Here is a 19,971-nt window from a genome sequence, read left to right on the forward strand (position 1 = left end):
TATTGTGATAACACAGAGAAAATTAAAAAAAAATCTGAGATGGTTAAAGGGAGTGAGGAGAGAAAAAAGCAATCATTGTTAAGAGGGTCTGGCCTAAAAATTGAGATAAGATGCATATTTGACATCAATCAGAGTTATTTTTTAAAGCAAGAAAAGTAGAGCAAGAATAAGAAATATAAGCATTTATGTTAATTAAATTCTTATTTATCTTCCAAAGGACAAGGGTCAATGAAACTAAAGATAGTTCCTTTCCCTGTCCTTGAATACATTCACATAAATACATAAAGAGAAATAAAAATCACCATTACTTAAGATGAGCCAGGGCATACATCCTTTTAGGTTAATTCACTGGACAGGGACAAGCTCCAAACCATCAGGTAGAGTGGGTGAGGCATTTCTAGTATACGGTCAAGACCTGTCGAGACTCTCCAGCCTGTAGGACACTCAGATGTCAAATTGAAGTGGTAGAAGTTTACTTGAGGTCCGAAGAGCAGAGCATAACTACTTTCTGCTTTGTTAGGGTGTGGAAGGCGGTTTGCTGAAGTAATAAGTCTAGAGGTCGTTAGTCCCATTTCTTCCAGTTTTGTGTATATGATGATAGTAAATTAAATTTAAAACTTATTATTAAAAATCCTCTTTGAAGTAGCGTTTCTGGTTTTTTAAAAAATAACTTCAGCATTAGCCTCCAGATAAACAATATGAGTTTTTTTACCTTAATTTTGAGAAAGACTTTTTTTAATAAAGCTTTAAAAAATCACCTATTTACTTTCAGAATGGATTGAGGAAAACTTATTTAAAAAGATGTGTACACAAAAAGGCTTATTTATTTATTTATTTATTTACTTACTTATTTATTTTATGAGTAAGGGCACCAGGACCAACAATCACCAGTGATATGGTTTGGATCTGTGTCGCCGCCCAAATTTCATCTTGAATTGTAATCCCCAATGTTGAAGGTGGAGCCTGCTGGGAGGCATGGGTCATGGGAGTGGATTTCCCCATTGATGCTGTTCTCATGATAGTGAGTGAGTTTTTATGAGATCCGGTTGTTTAAAAGCATGTAGTACGTCTCCCCTCTCTTGGTCTTGCTCCTTCTCCAGCCGTGTAAGAAGAGCTGCTTCTCCTTTGCCTTCCGCCATGAATGTAAAGTTCCTGAAACCTTCCCAGAAGCTGAACAGAAGCTGCTGTGCTTCTTGTACAGCCTGCAGAACCGTGAGCTAATTAAACCTCTTTTCTTATAAATTACGCAGTCTCAGGTATTTATAGCAGTGTGAGAATGGATTAATACAACCAACTATCCACCTGCCAAAAAATTATACTTCCAAAATTCCTTGATGTCAATTCTGCACTAAGAGCAATCAAGTTGCCCTGCATGTATCACTCACAACAGCAGCTTTTTTTTTTTTTCAAAAAAACGTTGAGAATAGAGAAAAAAAATGCTTTTTTTTTTTTTTGGAAGTCGAAAATATATGATTACAGGAGCAAATATATTAACTGATTAAACCCACACATAGAAATTCCTGATAGCCAGTAACAAGGTAAACAGAATGGATTTTATAACTCCTATAATCTTGTAAAAGATGTGGATTACTTTTTCAAAGGAAAAAAATTATGTGTAAGGGACATTGAACAAAATATGTAGATGGTTTCCAATGATAGTTTTATATGGTTTGTCCTATATAGACTCTAGATAAAAATCAAGGACATCACATCAAAATTCTAGTACTTGTAAATTATTTGCAATATTTTTACTTGTCTTTTTTTTGTAAATAATTTGTAAACCATTCACTTAGTAAATCTGTTATCATGGGAGGCTTAGTGAATGTGGTCCAAGTTTACAGCTTTCTGGTTTAATTTGCTATGAGGTAGTTCTTAGTCTATCAGACAAACTACTCATACACCCCTCTAAATATTCTATTTTCTTTTGATATGTACCACTTAGAGCTTTTGAAGGGAAACTAGATAGGAGAATGTGTTTATAACACTAATGAAACACGGTTTGCATATAAGTTCTGTGTTAGGAATTAGAAATGTCTAGCTCTCAAAGGTTTATTGTAGCAGTATAAAGTGCAGCTGTAGAGACAAAATGCCAAGCTTCAAATGCAAGATTCGCCCTCTTTTTAGTTGCAGTACTTTAGTGCCTATGCATCCTCTTCTATAAAATGGAGTTGAAACTAGAGACAACTATAAGTTCTAGGCAGTGATTAATGCATATATCACACCTAATCAGCGCCATCTAATTGAGTGCTTTTATTGTCTTAGATGAGATAAGTTTCACATGCTGTTATGACATGAGTCAGACTGAATTCTTTTTGTAGAGAGGAGTTCCCTCCTGTACAGATGTGAGTAAAAGCCCTCAGGGCTTATCTTTTCCTTTAAGAAGTAGCTTGTGAGCTACTCAAATTCCTGAAGATGCATTTGAATAAAGTATAATTACACATCAAAGTACAGGACAGAAATAATTTTACACCCACACTTTCAGGATAAGTCATCTACCTCAGTTGTGAGGGAGCTATAGTTTTGAAATATTTGACTTCAAATTGTATCAAAATTACCAGCTAAACTAGCAAAACTTAGTCATTTAATCCATTTCTAGAAAATTTAAAGAAATTGATGTACTGGATTAGGTAGTTTAATATAGGAAATACCAATTTTAGGTTTGGCAGAGTTGATATCAGAAATGTTTGAGTTAGCTATTTCAGAACCAATGACTTGTGTGTATAAACACACATACATTGTGTATATAGATACACACGTATTGGAATATATATGTGTGTGTGTGTGTGTACATATGTATATATATACCAATTATATATATGTGTGTGTGTGTGTGTGTACGTGCATGTATGCATGGAGATTTATCACATAAATTAACTCACACAGTTATGGAGGCCAAGAATTACCATGATCTGCTGTCTGCAAGCTACAAAGTTGGTGGTGTAATTCATTCTAAGTGTGAAGGTCTGAGAACTGGGGGGCTAATGGTATAAGTCCTGGCCTGAGTCCAAAGGCCCAGGAGCCAGGAACACCGATATCTGAAGGGAGGAGAAGATGGATGTCTCATCTCAAGCAGAGAGATAAAATTTGTCCTTCCTCCACATTTTCTTCTATTTGAGACCACAGTGGACTGGATGATGCCCACCCACACTGGTGAGAAAGGATCTTTTTTACTCAGTCTGCTGATTTAAATGTTAATCTCTTCTGGAAACACCATCACAAACACATCCAGAAATAATGTTTTACCAGCTGTCTGGGCATCCCTTAGTACAGTTATGTTGATATATAAAATTAACCCTCACAGCTATAACAAGGCAAGAGCTTGTGAAATCTAAAGATTTGAAAAGCCAGGAAAAGGATAATTAAGCCTATTTTATGACCTTTCAGTGGGGCTACTTAAAGCATTTCAGAAATATGGGAGTGGGTCTCACTGTAAACATGGCTTAGGTGAGAAAAGATGCAATACCACTGAACATAGAGTACCTCTATAAATTTCCTAGTATGTCCACTGGAGAACCCCAGTCACTCAGCAGATCCTTCTCTTCTTTCTTTCTGGACTGAACTGCTCACAGAACTCAGGGGCACAATAATTAATTAATAAGCACTGTCTCTGGTAGATTTCTTAATTCTGTCTGATATAATCTCCTTTCTGAAGTTGCCTGCTGTGACACCCATAGTGACCTATATTAAGTTAACAATAAGAAGAAAATCATTATATCTTGGATACCTGTTTATTAAGCATGGATTTTTAATGATTGCCATGTTTTATCTGACTTTGAACCAACCCATTGGACCTAGAACATATTCAAAAGCTATTCCCAGGCACTAAGACCCAAAGGAATTCAGGAAGTATTAACTATTATTTGAGTTTGATTGAGAGGAACTGAGTAAAATTCTAAATCATCTATTGAAACCTTCTTTGAAGATGATAAATAATTTGATGTTTAAACATCAAGGACTTTGGGTGGATGGCAGCAGGAATAGTGGAGTAAGGAACTTCAAAAATTCACTTCTGCATCAAGGAATAAAAACATTGGCAAAAATGGTCTAAATATCTTTTTCAGAACTCTGGAAATTACCTAAAGACTTGCAACAATCCAAGACACATCTATTAAAGAAAAATGGCTGAATCTGGGTAAGAACAGCAAACTTTGTGGTATTTTAATTTGTCCTAATTCTACCCCTCTTTCTCCAGCTCTGCACTAGCCTTGCGAACCAGCAGCCCCGCAATCACAATGAAAACAAGGCAGTTAGCAGTCACCAGAAGGGTCACAATGGGTTGATGCCTTTTCAACGCTCTATTCTCAGAGAATTGTCATTTATCTTGCAGTTCTCTGAAACTCTTCACTTGCGGGAAGGGTTTGTCTATATGTGAAGCAACTCAGAAATCACTCTGAACAAATCACTTTTCCCCTGGGAGAAAACTATCAGTTGCAATTATTTGATATCACCTCTGTCTGAGGCAGCAATAACAGTTGGAGCAAACAAGAAGCTTGCCAAAGAAACAGCTAGAGATGAGATGTCTGTAGGGCACTTTGAAAAGCTTCTACTAATTCCTGGGAATCAAGGAGTCCACAGGGCTACGTACATGCCCAGGAAACACCTAAAAAGGCCCTAACCTCTCATCCCTGGCTGACCCTGAGGCTCTGTTAAAACAGAAAGTGAAGGCTAAAGCAGAGTTGAAAACTGACCAGCTGAACAGTTAAGTGATGACCCAACATGTACACAGAGCAAAGGCTGGACGACCTATTGCTTTCAGGAATTTAAGGAAATCTCTGTCCAATCATTAGCCAACCACTAAGCTAACTAATCACGGAAACAACAGAGAATACAAATTTTAAAGGATCAGATTTAGTTCTGGAAAGTCACTGAAAAAATATATTGGAACAGCAGCAGCAAGAATAATAAACCATGGGATAGAGAATCTGATTTACAGAGCTGTCACATTATATTATTGCAGATGTCTAGGTTTCAAGAAAATAACTGTAAGGCATGTGAAGAAACAAGAGTATGATTCATGCACAAGAATAAAAGCAGTCAATAGAACCTGCCAATGAGGAAATACAGATGTTGGATTTACTATGCAAATACTTTAAATTAGCAATTTGAAATATGTTCAAAGAACAAAAGGAAAGTATACATAAAGAACTAAAGAAAAGTATTAGAATGGTATCTTATCAAATAGATAATATCAATATAAAGATAGAAATTATAAAAAGACAGACATTTTAGAATTAAAAATTAAAGAAATTGAAATGAGAAATTCACTAAAGGGCTTAGTAGCAGATTCGAGATGGCAAAAATAAAATTTAGTGAACTTGAAGATAGGTCAAGTGAGATTGTCCAAATCCAAGAACGAAAGATGGAACAAAATAAACAAAAATCTCAAGAGACCCAAGGGATAGAACCAAGCGTACTAACATGCTCATAATAGGAGTTCCAGAAGCAGAGGAGAGATAGAAAGGGGTAAAAAGAATACTTGAAAAAATAATGGCCAAAAATGTCCTAAGTTTCATGAAAAACAACAATCTGTGTACCCATGAAGCTCAATGAATTCCACTTAGGATAAACTCAAGAAGATCCACACCTAGATACAACATAATCAACTTCAAAAGCTAAATAAAGAATTTTGAAAGCAGAAAATTAAAGTGACTTTTTATGTCCACAGGATCCTCTTGTTATTACCTTTATGTGTAAGTTACCTCTTGTAACAGACAATTTCTCAACAGAAATCACGCAAGTCAGGAAAGAGTGAGATGACTGACTCAAGGTGCTGAAAGAATAATACTGTGAAATGAGAAATCTATATCCACCAAAGCTACCCTTCAAAAATGAAGGGAAAATTAACATATTCTAAGATGAATAAAAACTGAGAAAACACATTGCTAGCTGACTTGCCCTAAAATAAATAATAAAGGAAGACATTTAGGCTGAAATGAAACGAGATAGTAACTTGACTCTACAAGAATAAATAAAGGGCACCAGTAAATATAACTGCACAGATAAATGTAAATGACAATATTAACGTAGTTTTAAATTTGTAGCTCATTTTTAATTCTACCTAATTTACAAAGAAAACTACATGAAACAATAATTATAAATCTGTGTTGACGGGCATATAGTGTTTGAAGGTTAAATTATATGACAATAGCACAAAGGAGCAGGGAGTGAATGGAACTACATAGAGCAATTTTTTGTGTACTATTAAAATTAACTTGGTATCAATAAGAAATAGATTGTTATAAGTGAATATGTTAATTGTAAATTCCAGGACAGCCACTAAGAAAATAAATGTAAAAAATATAGTAAAAGAAATGACATTGGATTTAAATGGTACACTAGAAAATATCTATCGACACAAAAAATATTCTTGTAATAGAGTAACAGAGAAATGAAAAAAGACATGAAATGTAGACATAAGACATAAACAAATAGTAAAATGCCATATATAATAATAAAATATGGGCAATTACATTAAATATAAGTCAATTCAATTCTCAAATCACAAGGCAGAGATTGGCAAACCAAGAAAAAAATTTGCATTTCTAACGGCATCAAAAGGAATGAAATGCTTAGTAACAGATTTAAGAAAAGTGCAAAACATACACTTAAAAAAATAAGAAGCCTAAAAAAAATTTACACCCATCTTTTATGAACTATTCCAAAAATAGAAGAAGAGGGAACACTTTCCAATTCTTCTATGTGGCCAGTGTTCCTCTGACACCAAAATCAGACAGGAATATCACAAGGAAAGAAAATTACAGACCAATATTCCTTATTAACATAAACACAAAAGTAGTCAGTAAAATAGTAACAAACCTAATCCAATTGTCAATATAGAAAATTATATTATCTGTGAATACATCAAAGACCTAATAAATGTGAATAAATTAAAGACCTAAAAAATGGAAAGACGTTCTGTGCTAATAGATTTGAATATAATGTTATTAAGATGGCAATACTCTGTAAACTATTCTATGGATTTAATGCAATCTGTATCAAAACTATCAAATGAGAGCTGACTTTTTTCAGGAAATAAAAAGCTAATCCTAAAATTTAAACAGTAGAATATTATTCAGTTGTGAAAAGAAGTGAAGCTTTGATACATTCTACAAGACAGACGAACATTGACAACATTATGCTAAGTGAAAGAAGTCAGACATCAAGGCCATGTATGGTATGATTGCATTTATATGAAATGTTGAAAATAGACAAATCCTGTTAGTGGTTGCCAGGTATTGGGAGAATAAAGCATGAGAAGTGACTTCTAATCAGTAAACGGTTTCTTTTTGGGTGACAAAAATGACCAGAATTAGATAGTGATTGTGATTGCATAAATTTGTACACATACTAACACCTATTAATGTGTAAAATTTTAAAGAGTAAATTTTATGGTTTATGAATTATAATTTAAATGAATGAATGAGTTGAATCACTAAAAAATTTCCACCAACCTTTGACTGGAGCTTCCCTGCCATTTCATATCTGTTTTCTGACAGCTAATAATCAATGATAAAATATAATTGTTTGAGTCACAGGTGATTACAAATGACAGTATATGCTAAGTCTGCTATGTGCTAGATTAAATATTGTATTTATTTTCATTGGGAATTGACATGATACAATTCTAAGAAGAATGTCTTGTGCTTAATTAGTATTTTTTTAAATCACTGAATTGTTAAAAATTTTTAAAGCTTTTATTATTAAGTTTTGTGAAAGTATTTTTTTGGTAACTATCTTATTCATTAGCCCAATTATTCCCAGTAAGGGCATCTTCAGGGCTGACTCTAAACCCAATAATAGAAAACAAAACAAAACGAAATTTCTGTATAAAACAATACTCACCTCATTAGTAAACTCCGAGCTAAATTCAAATGTAGTCATTCTGATAGATTAAGTTCATATTTTGACAATCATGATTCATTGTCCTTTTACAGCAATTAGGGGGTAGCCATGAACTATTTCACGTCATCAGGGAACTCAATTATTGGTGCCAATTATTTGCCAAATGTTAGTGACTTTTCTGTGTGTTTGCATAAGGAAGTATCATGTCGTATTTAGAATTGAAATGCTTTTTCCTAGTCAAATGATAGTGTTGTACAGTAGTCATTTACGGACTTTTTGGTAGATTAATGTGGAAAACAGCAATATAATACATCTATACAACAACACATTTCTAGATGAAGCAAGCACTTCTGTTGATTTTTCTGAATAGTAGCTTGTATTAGAACTGGTGAACCAAATGAAATGTTCCCTTGATCTGGATATTTTCTAACAATGCCAAATTAAACAAATTCAAGTGAATTTTTTTATCTGTACTTCTAATCAAGGCAAAGTTTTTAACCTACAAACCTGAAGATTTTCCTCTGTGAATTCATTTTATGTTTACCTTTGTTTACTTACAGAGTGACCTGTTGGTGGATATGATAGATATTCGTAACTATAGAGAATATTAATACTAATTAATCAGAAATAGTATATTTATTATTGTGGCTGAATGTACGCTTAATATAATTTAAATAGTAATAATATGTCAAACAGTTGTTGAAGTCTTTTTCAAAGTGTTTTGCATGTGTTGATGTCTTAAAGGTGATGTAACTAAGTTACAGAGAGGATAAGTAAGTTGCCTGATGTCACCCAGACCACCAGCTAGTAAGCACTTGAGCTGAAATTAAAATTTCAGTAGTTTGACTTCAGAGGCTATTCTCTTAACTATTTTGCAATGTTGTTTCTCAATTAAAAAAAGTTGGATAGATTATTATGTGCTACTTACTTTGGTGAAGGAATAGGGGAAATATTAGGCTGAGAGGGTTATTAAAGATGAAAGTTCTGTGATTATTTGTGAATTTCCATAGTTATCAGCCCTTAGTGTGACAGCCATTCCCTACCTCCAGTAATAGGACTTGAATATATAGAAGTCATATCTGATATGTCAGGCATTTGGTCAACCACAGACTCAAATATTAGCAGACATAATCTGGTATGAGTATTAGTAAGAACAGATTTTCCACTGCTTTACAAATTATTCCACCCAAGGCACCTCAATCAAGAGAGAAGAATGAACCAGCACTTCATGAAGACTTAGGGAAGGGCTATGCTATTGTGCTTTCAAACGGAAACTTTTATCTTAACAAATATATGTGATTAATTCTTTTGCAAAATGGATTTAATTCCAAAAACTCTATTGTTTTAATACAAAAGTATGTTTTACCATATTTTTCAATAATTTGACATTCTAGGAATATGAGCTATGTTGACTCTAGATATATAAATTGTAGCTTAAGAAACACAGGATTCCACTCCACACCCATTAGGTTGACTAATATCAAAGAAGCACACAGAACGGAGCTAGTCACCAGAGCTGTTGACACTGTGGAGAAATTGGGACCCGTGTGCACTATTGCTGGGACACAAAATGGTGCAGCAAACTGTGGAAAACAAATGATGGTTCCTCAAACAATTAAAAATAGAATTACTATATAGTCCAGCAATTCTGCTTCTGAATATATATCTAAAATAATTGAAAGAAGGGTCTCAGAAAGATTATTGTACACCCATGTTCATTGCAGCATTATTGGAAATAGCCAAAGGGTGGAAGCAACCAAATAGTCACTGATGGATTAATGGGTAAATAAAGTGTGATATATACAGATAATCAAATACTACTCAGCCTTTTAAAAAAGTAAATTCTGACACACCCTACAACATGCCTGAACTTTGATGATGTTATGCTAAGTGAAATAAGCCAGTTACCAAAGGACTAATATTGTATTATTCCACTTACATGAAATACCTAGTTAAATTCATAGAGATAGTCTTATGGTGGTTGTCAGGTACTTGAGGAAGAGGTAATGGGAGGTTATTGTTTAATGAGTATAGAGTTTCAGTTTTTTAGGAGAAAGAGTTGCCAAGATGGATGGTGATGATAGTTGTGTAAGAATGTGAATGTACTTAATACACTAAACTGCACACTTAAAAATGGTTAAAATGGTAAACTTTTTATTGTATGTATTTTACCACAAGAAATAAAATGCAAGTTAAAAAAAAGGAAATGTAGGATTACGTGATAAGTATCACCTCTTGTGCAGAATATGCTTTATTTCACTGCTACCTCCATGATCCAAGCTACCTGGATCAATCTCTTACTGCATTACTTTTATAGTCTTGTACTTTAGGATGACCATATATTTGTCATTCATACTGGGGCACTTTTGAGAGTGAAAGGATATACTCCAAGACAACTGGTATAAACTTGATTGTGCTAATCTCAACAGAGCAGCCATAGTGGTCTTTGAAAAATATCACATCGTATTCTACTGAAAACCCCCATCACCCCCCTATTTTCCCAAGTGACTAATGACTGCCGTATTGGACAGTGCTGATCTAGATAATTTAGATACCTGAGCTTTCTATTTTTCCTCAAACATTGGGCTATTTTGCCCCCTTTAGAAGGTTTAATAGCTTTCATAGTTTATAGCTAATATGTAAGCTCTATGAGAGCAGGGAACGTACTGTTTATTCACTGCTACATCCCAGGCACTTAGTCCAGTGACTGGGATGAGGCAAGGACTTCATATTTGCAGTATTCAAGCAAACTATGATTTTTGCCTTAAGACCAGAAAAATGTTTGAAATTCAACAAATAATTTGAGAAATTATATTCTGGAATGATTTTTTTATTTCCATTTTATCTGATAAATATTGTGATAGGTAATGTAGAAATGTTTGAACCCAAAGATAAACAAGTAGACATTGGTGTATCAAGATTATGTCAATGTAACTGATACATCCTGTTGGAAAAATGAACAAAATTTTTGAACTTTTTCTTTTCTTATCCACTACTAAGTTGTTAATTTTGTGCTAATTTTTTTTTATGAACCAGAGCTATCCATTATATGGCCTTTTACTTGAAATATGTCTATCAACTGTGTCATATTTTACCATTCACCACCCGTTGTTACTTTCAATTTTGGGGAGGTAGGTGAAGTGAGAAAGGAGAATATTGATGGCATTCAGGGCTCACAAACATGTACAAAGAAATACTTTGTGAAATCATGCTCCTTTTCTTCATCTTTATTTAACAGGGCTCATGTGAGAAATGTTTAAAGCTTTGTGTGTGTATGTGTGTCTGTGTGTGTGTGTGTGTTAGTGCACGTGCGCACGTGCATGTTCATGGAAGAGGGAAAGAGAGAGAGAAAAATGCATGACAGTGCTTACCTATGAAAGTTAGAACATGACAGTATGGCACAGAAACTTCTAACATTCTGACTATATTATAACATAAGCAAATCATGAGTCGTGTCTGTATTTTGTTTATTTCTGCATACTTCACAGTGCCAAGCCCTCAGTAGTCTCTCAGAAAATTTATTCTAAAAAATAATGCATTCCCAGTTAGCATTTGTTATCAACCAGCAGCAACCAAAATTACATTTTGATAACAATATGTGGATATTGCCCAAACAAGCAGATTTATTGGATGAGCATTACTACAACCGTAGAGCATTTTAATAGCTTAAGATTTTATGTATGCAATGTAAATATCTTCTTGATACATTGAATATCATGACAAAAAGTTTTATTACTTCAGAACAGATGAATAATGATGCAAGGATGAATTTTGAAGAACATTCTTGCTAGATGGATAGACAAAGTGTTCAAAAGCATTTGAGAAAAGAATTTACTAAACTTTATCTACATGTGACCTCAAGCAATTTGTGATGAAACGTGTATGTGTGCACATGTGTGTATGTGTAGGAAATAAACTCAAATAGCAAAGATATATATATATATTTATATTTTATATATATTTATATATATAAATTGATATATTATTTATATATATTTATATATTTTATATATAATATATTTATATATTTTATATATTATATATTTATATATATTTTATATATCTATTTTATATTTTTAAATATATTTATATATTTTTAATATAAATTTATATATTATGTATATATATTTATATATTATACATATTTATGTATATAAAATATAGATATATTTTAATTAATTGCATTAAATTCATAGTTAGCTCATAGGCACACAGAATTTAGTCTCTTTCTTCTCTGTCATTTTCTTCTTTTATAATTTGTTTTACCATAAAGAGATCAGAGAAGCCTGTTATGGTACCGTGGCAGGAGAACAGGAGATCTCGGGAGAAATGCAATAATTAAACCACTTTGCCTGGCAAGTAACCCGTTGGAAGGTAATGGTTCTGGAGAATAAGTTGGTAGGAGCACTTAATTATGGCAGCCTTTAATTCAGTGTGAGCTGCCTGAACACTAAGAGTTTGATTAGTATGTGTTAATCTAGTTAAAATAAGCACTTTTTTCCTCAAAGTAAACTGGGTACCTAAATGTATGCATCTCAAAAATCTGACTTATAGTAACTCCATATTTTAGAGATAAAGATTTAGGTAGGGTTGCATTTAAAACAAACCACTTGCCATTATCTGCAAAAATGTGATTATTCTAACTTAAGGATTTAGTCTTACCCAAGTTTTTTCTTTTTATATACACATGTACTCACACATATATGTAGTGAATGATGATGACATGTAATGAAATAATACTGTATTTTCAAAGCCACCTACCTTTTAACCCACTCAAAACAGTGCCTGTGCATGTTGATTATGTGGCAGTTGAGACCAGCTGCCCTATTGCTTCTTTTCTATTGAAGTTGCGTTCTAGAAATGACAGAAGCCTTAACCTTTATTTAGCGGGAAAAGCCATTAATCTGTCTTCAGACTTTCCCCTACCTCCCACAGAAAAAACAATTTGCTCTTCAAAAGTTTGTTTGGAAATGAAACCAAATTCTGTGTTTCCTCTACAGATGGTTGACCTCTTTCAGCTGGTGACTGCATTACTCATTTAAACAATTATACAGGTCAGTATAGTGTAATCTAAATTATTTAGTCTCTTAGTGTTTTTCAGACACTACTGACAGTTGGAGAGCCTCCAGCTGCTGGTGGTACCTGGATTTGAACTCCACACAATGATAACAGAATTTTAGTCTGAATTCAAGAGCCCATCCATTGTAGGCTCTTGTAGTTAGTGCCTACTAACTCGCTTGACAAGCTTGCACACTGGTCCCAAGGGAGTTATAACTTAAGTATCAATATGTCAACACATAAAGATTTTCAGAAGAAAAGTTTAAAATATGTGTGATTTTAAAACAATCATTACTACCTGGTTGATCTTTCTTCTGAAGCCTAGCCTTGAAATACCTTTCTTTTTTGTTTGTCCCCCACAGGGAACAACTCTAATCTACCAAACAGATTAGCAAAATATTATGATAATCTTTTCCATCTTAATTTGTACTGGAGACTGAATGTGCCCCAGTATCAACCTTAATTACTGTATAACATTTCAGCAGTGTAGTTCATGAAAATGTCAGGGAGTTAGCTAAAGGGGACTTGGGGTCTTGGAAACATCAGCGGGGGACTAGTAAGAGAATGTGTGCTCCACAGGACAGTGGAGATTTACAAACACAAAATTTAGGACGGAGATGGAAATGAAACCTAGGGCTAAGGTGTTAACACCAAGCAAATCCAATAAAGTTTGAGCTTCTCAAGGTAGAGAGAAGGCACAATGCAATACAGTCTGGTGGTCTTTCTAACACCTTTAAATAATTTTAAAATTAGTAAAATTTAGGTTCCAGCAGTTAACACAACAGCTTGTAAAATGACTCTTTATAATGAGGGATCTAGTATGTTCAAGTTAATATATCAGTTTGAATTAATGAATTTTTAATTCAGATTCCTTTTGCAGCTTGAATTCAGACTAATTACAGGTTTTAAATTGTCACTAGTCGGAGCTCAGCCAAGGCATATTTCCTCTCTTCTTTACTTGCACCCTGAGAATTCATGAATCAATTTTTTTCTGGGTCATGACTTTGCCCCACCAGGAGCAGATAAAACCCTTTAGTGAGAAGAAAATGCAATGGCAGGGATCCCAGTCAGTCAGAATTTGTACGCAAAATGCAAGGAGGTAAAAATGACAGAGGAAATTTCCCAGCTATGAGGAAAAAATGCTTAAAAATCATGTATATAATCGAAACAGTAATGAATTTAGTAAATACTTTTAAGCACAGCAGTATCCACTTTTATCCTTGTAATTTAGGATTATTGGATATTTTAGGAGAGGGACTGCCTTTTGCAAACCTTATTTTTAAACAGCAGAGGTCACCTTAGTACAAACCTCTTCGGGGGGGAAATGCTTTCTGTTCAGTGGTGATAAATGAAGTACTTTTAAACGATCAGTAACCCTTCTCTTATTTCATTGAAACTCAAAAATCAAACTCACATGGTTAGTTGGGAATTTAAAAAAGTTGAGCAAAATGAAATTGTTTTAAAGTTCAATTACTTTTTATTTATATCCATTTTAAAATGATTCTTTTCCAAAAGGAGAATTACATGAAATAATTTAAGTAATCATAGGGTCCGATATATTTCCAACTTGGTTAACAATATTCCATTTTGTGTTTACTATTAAAAATATCCGGTAAATCATTCTGGCTCAACCACTATGGCTTATTTTTAAAGCTAATTGTATCTGTCAAATATACCTCTTAGGAAGGAATGGCTAATAAATAGCTCACTAAATGTAAAATCTTCCAAAAGGCAAAAAGTAAAAAGTTATTAAATAAAACTTCATTTAATAAAACATAGATCTGTTTAGATAAAGTGATAATATTCTCATGCTTTGTTTTGTGACTTTCGTAGCTATAAGCTATAGTTCACCTAATAATGTGTGATAAGCTAGTTTAGGCATTTGCTTTTCAGATGTTTGAAGACCAGAAGATGTGAAGTGGAATGTTTCTGTTTTACAAGACTTGGTGTGAAGATATTCTTTTTTTAGTAGTCGTAAGTTCATTAGAATACATCTTTAATTAATAATTATGTCTGGTTACATTATATGATCTTTATTGAATTCATATTTTAAGTAAACTGACCTATAAGATATAATCAATTTTTGATAAGTAGTTCAAATAATCCTTTTATTGAATATGCCAATATGTCATTTTCATGTTATAATGAACAACAATAACTATTCTGACAATAGGAATAAGATTTATTAATACTCCCTCCTTCCTCTGCTTTTCCTTCTCTCCCACCAGATGACAAACTTGTGTAACTTTCACACTGACTGCTGAGACAATTGCCCTCTTACAGGGAATGGGAGGGAAATTCAAAGAAATAAAATTCCCAGGAAATTCTTAAATGCTATTTTAGATTTTAATCACTTTATTAGATTTCTTGCTTGAGTGATTTGTGCAGAAAACATTTTATCTATTTTGTTTTCCTCTGATTACCGAACTGTGTTGGACACAAAAGTCTACTTGGAACTAGCTTACAGTTTAAAGACAGGTTTAATAACAGGTGAACACTGGAAAATATGCAAACAAAATGGCAGACATGAATGACTTCATTTAAAGCATAATTGCTTCTCATCAACCCAAGAAATCATGCAGAAACAGTCTCTGTTTTATCCAGCCGGGAAGAGACCAGAGAAATCACTCAGGCAGAGATACTAAAAGGAAGGTCCATTCTTGGGTCTCAGCCAGACAACCACTCTACACACAGATCCAAGCTTAAAGACAATAGTCCTTAGAATCACAGTTCATCATAACAGATAATTATACAGCAAGTAAGACAATAAGGTTTTTTGGCCTCTGACTATATAGACTAATTGCTGGCTATGGAGCTCTGCCTGGAAGGCATACAGCACAGCCTCTGCAATGTCTTCCTAATATGTGGGGACTGGTGTAATTTCGGTGGACAAGAGGTTTACTGTTTAGTGAATTCCATATGGTGGGTCTTTCTCTTTTGCCGATTTTTTTTCCCCCAACAGACATATAAGTATTTCAAATGATTCCTGACATATCTACCTGGAGAGAGTTTAAAAGGAAATAATCCTGCCTAGTATTCCAAGGAAGTTTCCCATTGATTTTTAAAAAAATCATTAAAAAGGATGCAAAAAAGTCTGGCCATTTAACTATAGTGTTTAACATTGCACATTCCATTCCAAAATATTAAAAATTAGGATATGATATCAACTTTTATTTAAATGCATATGGATGTCAGCACTTTTGCTTGATAATATAGGCAAAACCAAGAGTTAACGAACATTGCTTTTGAATATGCACCTGGAAGGAATAAAGTTCCACTCTCGTTTTGCTTTTGTTTTGTTCTTTTTAATCTTTAACAGAATCCATCATGATTACACTTGTTATTTATTTATTTATTATCAGGAAAGATGAGAGGTATCAGCTTTGAAGATATTTATTCACCAGAGAGAGTTCCTGACAAGCTAGCAAGGGGGTGCAGAGACTCAAGAACAGTGATCCTGCCTCTCCCCATCAGAAACAAATATGTCTCTCTTCAATTTGTGTAGCCCCAAACACCAGCCAATTAACTTGAAGCTGAGTTTTGACTCAAACTCGTGACCCTTCAGGCCATAGAGCCCTGTTCTGCATCTGGTGTCACTGAACCAAGTTAGGATAAAAATAATCTCTGCTATTGTTTTTGTGTATGTGTGTTGCTTCTTTTTCCTTGCTTTTAAAAATAAATAATGCTTTTAAGACCTACTGAGGTCTTTACGATTCCTAAAGCTTTCTACATGATATTTGTATGTTTTCTCTTCTTTGGAAGGAGAAAAAAGCTGGAACACAATCATTTTTATTGAACAAAGTTTGCAGTTCATTAAAGGCTTTCTGGCTCCCATGTGCAAGTGCTGACCATTACATCACGCGCCCTGAGGGTTGTGCTAGAAAAGAGAAAAGAAGGCGAAATCAGCAAAAATAAAAGAGTCTTCCTGACTTGAATTGAAAAATGTGCTTGTTTTTTGTTAAACACCACAAATTTGCAGGAAGGCTGGCAAGTGTAATAGCATTCTGAGCATATGCTACCTCGGAGGCACAAAGCCCTCGCTTAAAGAAATACACTCAAAACGTACACTTTGATCCCCAAGATTTGATCAAATAAAACAATAGTTTCCAAGCTGTGTCATCTATTACTAAGTTAGTTTAAAGATTCTGATAAATAGGAATGAATATGTACCACCAAAACCATTTTCATTTCATTCACTTTTTTTTTTGTAAAATAATTTAAAAAATTCCAGTGGAAAGAAAAAGATGGATATCTTTCGAAATAAGGTGAACTGAGGAGCAAAACAAAAAAGAGGGGGCTGAGGATAGAAAATTTGCTCTTTTATTCTATTTAACTCTTGTTTTCTAAGAATTCAGCAACATTTGGCTATTGGGGACGTCTGGAACGTAGGACTATGTATAAAATCTATGTTCAGACGTTATAAGTAATGTCATAATAGAGGTCCAGAAGTGTAATGAGGTGGTTGTGTACAAAAGGGGCTTCAAGTAGTGTCTGCAACCCAGTGGCCATTAAATTCTGATATAATTTTGGCCCTAAATAGTGTCTATTTTTTTAATTGCGAATACAGTGAATTCACCATTTCTTTGTGGTTTGATATTCAGAAGAAAAAAGCAAAACCAAGCCCACCAAGGCCAATATCATTGCTATTGAGGCGATATTTTAATGTATTCTTTTATTGTGTGAATACTTTTTTGAAAGTACACAGATCTTAAATATCATAGCTAGAAAGTTGATATGGCTTAGATTTCAGATGATAAACACTACCACACGGTGTCATATTAAAATGTAAAAACTATGTATGCACGCCACAGCCTCTGCCTGCTATGAGTTTGGTTGTACGAATGTTTTTTTGACTTCTAAATCACACATTTGCTAAAATGAGCTCTGGTAGATATCAGTTTGCGCACAGGCACAATGTGTCTCAGTCAGATTCATAAAACAGAGAGCTGAACTATACTTTGACTTTTGACATCAACAATCTGACTTCAATATTTCTCCACAAAAAGAGACTCCTGACTCTGTGCTGTTTCAATGTGATGGATAGCTTTTCAGCTGCTGACAGCACTGAACATAATAAATGTATTCATCAGCATCAGGGGCTGCATATCCCCATGTCTTAAGTTTTATAGCTAGTGGTTTTGAAATGCCACCCAGAAACACCTGCAGCACTGCCTTGTTTCTGCAGAACTGCAAAGCCACTGTGAAAAAATATTATTGTAAAGTTGTCTGTATATCAGCATTTCTGTGCTAAACAACCTTTTAATTGCCTACCCTCTAATTTTTCTTTGCCTTGAAACACTTGCAGACACATATTTTAATTTAAGCCGCTCTGTTTGACTCCTCTGATCATCTGGGTTTTCATTGTCGTTGCTTCACAATAATTTAATGTCATATATAATGGCATCAAATTGGGGAAAGCCCTAAAAGCTGCCAATCCAAAGTGATCTGAATGTTCCCGAGTACAAGTCTAGATAAGCTTGACTTGTTTGTGCCAACATTATTCATCACATTCTGTGTCTAACTGGGCCAGTGTTCTCTTGCTATTGCATTTTTAAATCCTCTTTCAACATACTCTGAAGCTCCTTAATCAGTGTGCTTTCTATACTACAGTTAACAAAATGGTTGCAAGTATACGTATGCACTAAAAATAAAAGAAAGAGTATTATGACGATGCTTCCTACACTACTATCTAAACGTTTTACCATATTGTTCTTTAACTTGGTTCTTGTTTAACAAATCGCATTTTGTTTGCCGCTAGAAGAGAAGAGTTGGACCACATGTGCAATTCCACATTGGTTTTAGATTTTAATTTAATAATATTACAGAGAGCTAACTACTATTAATGAAAACTTATTTGTGAGGCTACTCCAAAGTTGATCATATATGTCTTCTTGGGAGGAGAAGAGTTTTATTTTATAGCTAATTAAAAGTTTCTAAAGATGCAGTGGATTTTTTTGTGCAAATTAAAATTAATTAGAGTTATTAAGGAGCCATGAAAAGAAGGATTTGAGAAATAGTGAGAAATATTATTTAAACCCTAATGGAATTCAGTGAAACCCACAGGTCTATTACAGGCCCCTGATTTGCCAGGATCACTGCAGGGAATCTAACATTAATAAGCACACTGGTAATTAAATCATTTGTTACTTTGTCTGTAATGTTGTAATGTTTCACTGATACTCTGTCAGAGCTCTTTGTGCAGATCAGAGCTAATCAAAGGTAATCAATTTTCAGCATTTGAGAAATCTGTAAATGATTATACATTCATCAGATCATTTAGTGGAGTGCAAGGAAAGTGCAATGCAATTAATCTTCCTGCATGAGGAGGAATTACCACCACAGAATTCAACAGTTATAATTAATTTCATTGTCTTGCTGTGAATTTTGATTGCTTTTCTTTGGACTGTATAGTACAAATGATGATTCATTGCAAAGTATTTGCAAAGCAAACACACCAGTGTGCTATGCAAATTAAAGTAGCTGTATAACAGATAGGTTTCAAACTTCCTATTTACTCAGGGTTGTTGAGTACTAATTTGGCAAATAATAATTGCTTGTTAACTTTATACACTCTTCCCTTGAATATCAAGATTGGTAACCAATATAAATAGAAAGCACGTGCTATTTTGTGTCTTATGGTATGTATGCAAAATACTAGTTAGCACTTAAACTTGTTCGCTTTACCAAATAATTTAGGCATTAAAAATGGTTATTTACTTCTGAAATCATTTGCTATTTATTTAACTTAAACAAAATAGCAGGAATAGGTTATGCATAGAAGTGGGTGTTGCTTTTCCCATTAATTGTAACTAGAAATGTTTAAGAGACTTTCACTTGAGACATTTGATTTTTAGAATCTATTTGTAATATAGAATGTTGCTATTTAACAGAAATATGTAATTTTTGGTACATAGTAGGGTGTTGCTAAAACAAACTCTTCATCATTTACAGATTTCCTACATAATCTCCTTCAGTTTCCCAATATTCTGTACATTTAAAAATATGCTTGTGGAAACAAATACCAATTCAGAAGTGATCTAAAAAGTTCATCTCTTATTTTGTGATAAATAA

At 33.8% G+C, this 19,971-nt stretch overlaps 1 non-coding gene across 1 annotated transcript; it reads right to left on the reverse strand.

The window, feature by feature from the left end:
- Positions 1–1,269: 1,269 nt before the first annotated feature.
- On the reverse strand, positions 1,270–1,401 carry LOC115930706 (U11 spliceosomal RNA). Its single transcript, XR_004067321.1, has one exon. It is a non-coding gene; the product is annotated as a U11 spliceosomal RNA (small nuclear RNA).
- Between the last annotated feature and the right edge of the window lie 18,570 nt (positions 1,402–19,971).

Source organism: Gorilla gorilla, chromosome 15 (genome assembly GCF_029281585.2).
Source record: "Gorilla gorilla gorilla isolate KB3781 chromosome 15, NHGRI_mGorGor1-v2.1_pri, whole genome shotgun sequence".
NCBI lineage: Eukaryota > Metazoa > Chordata > Mammalia > Primates > Hominidae > Gorilla > Gorilla gorilla.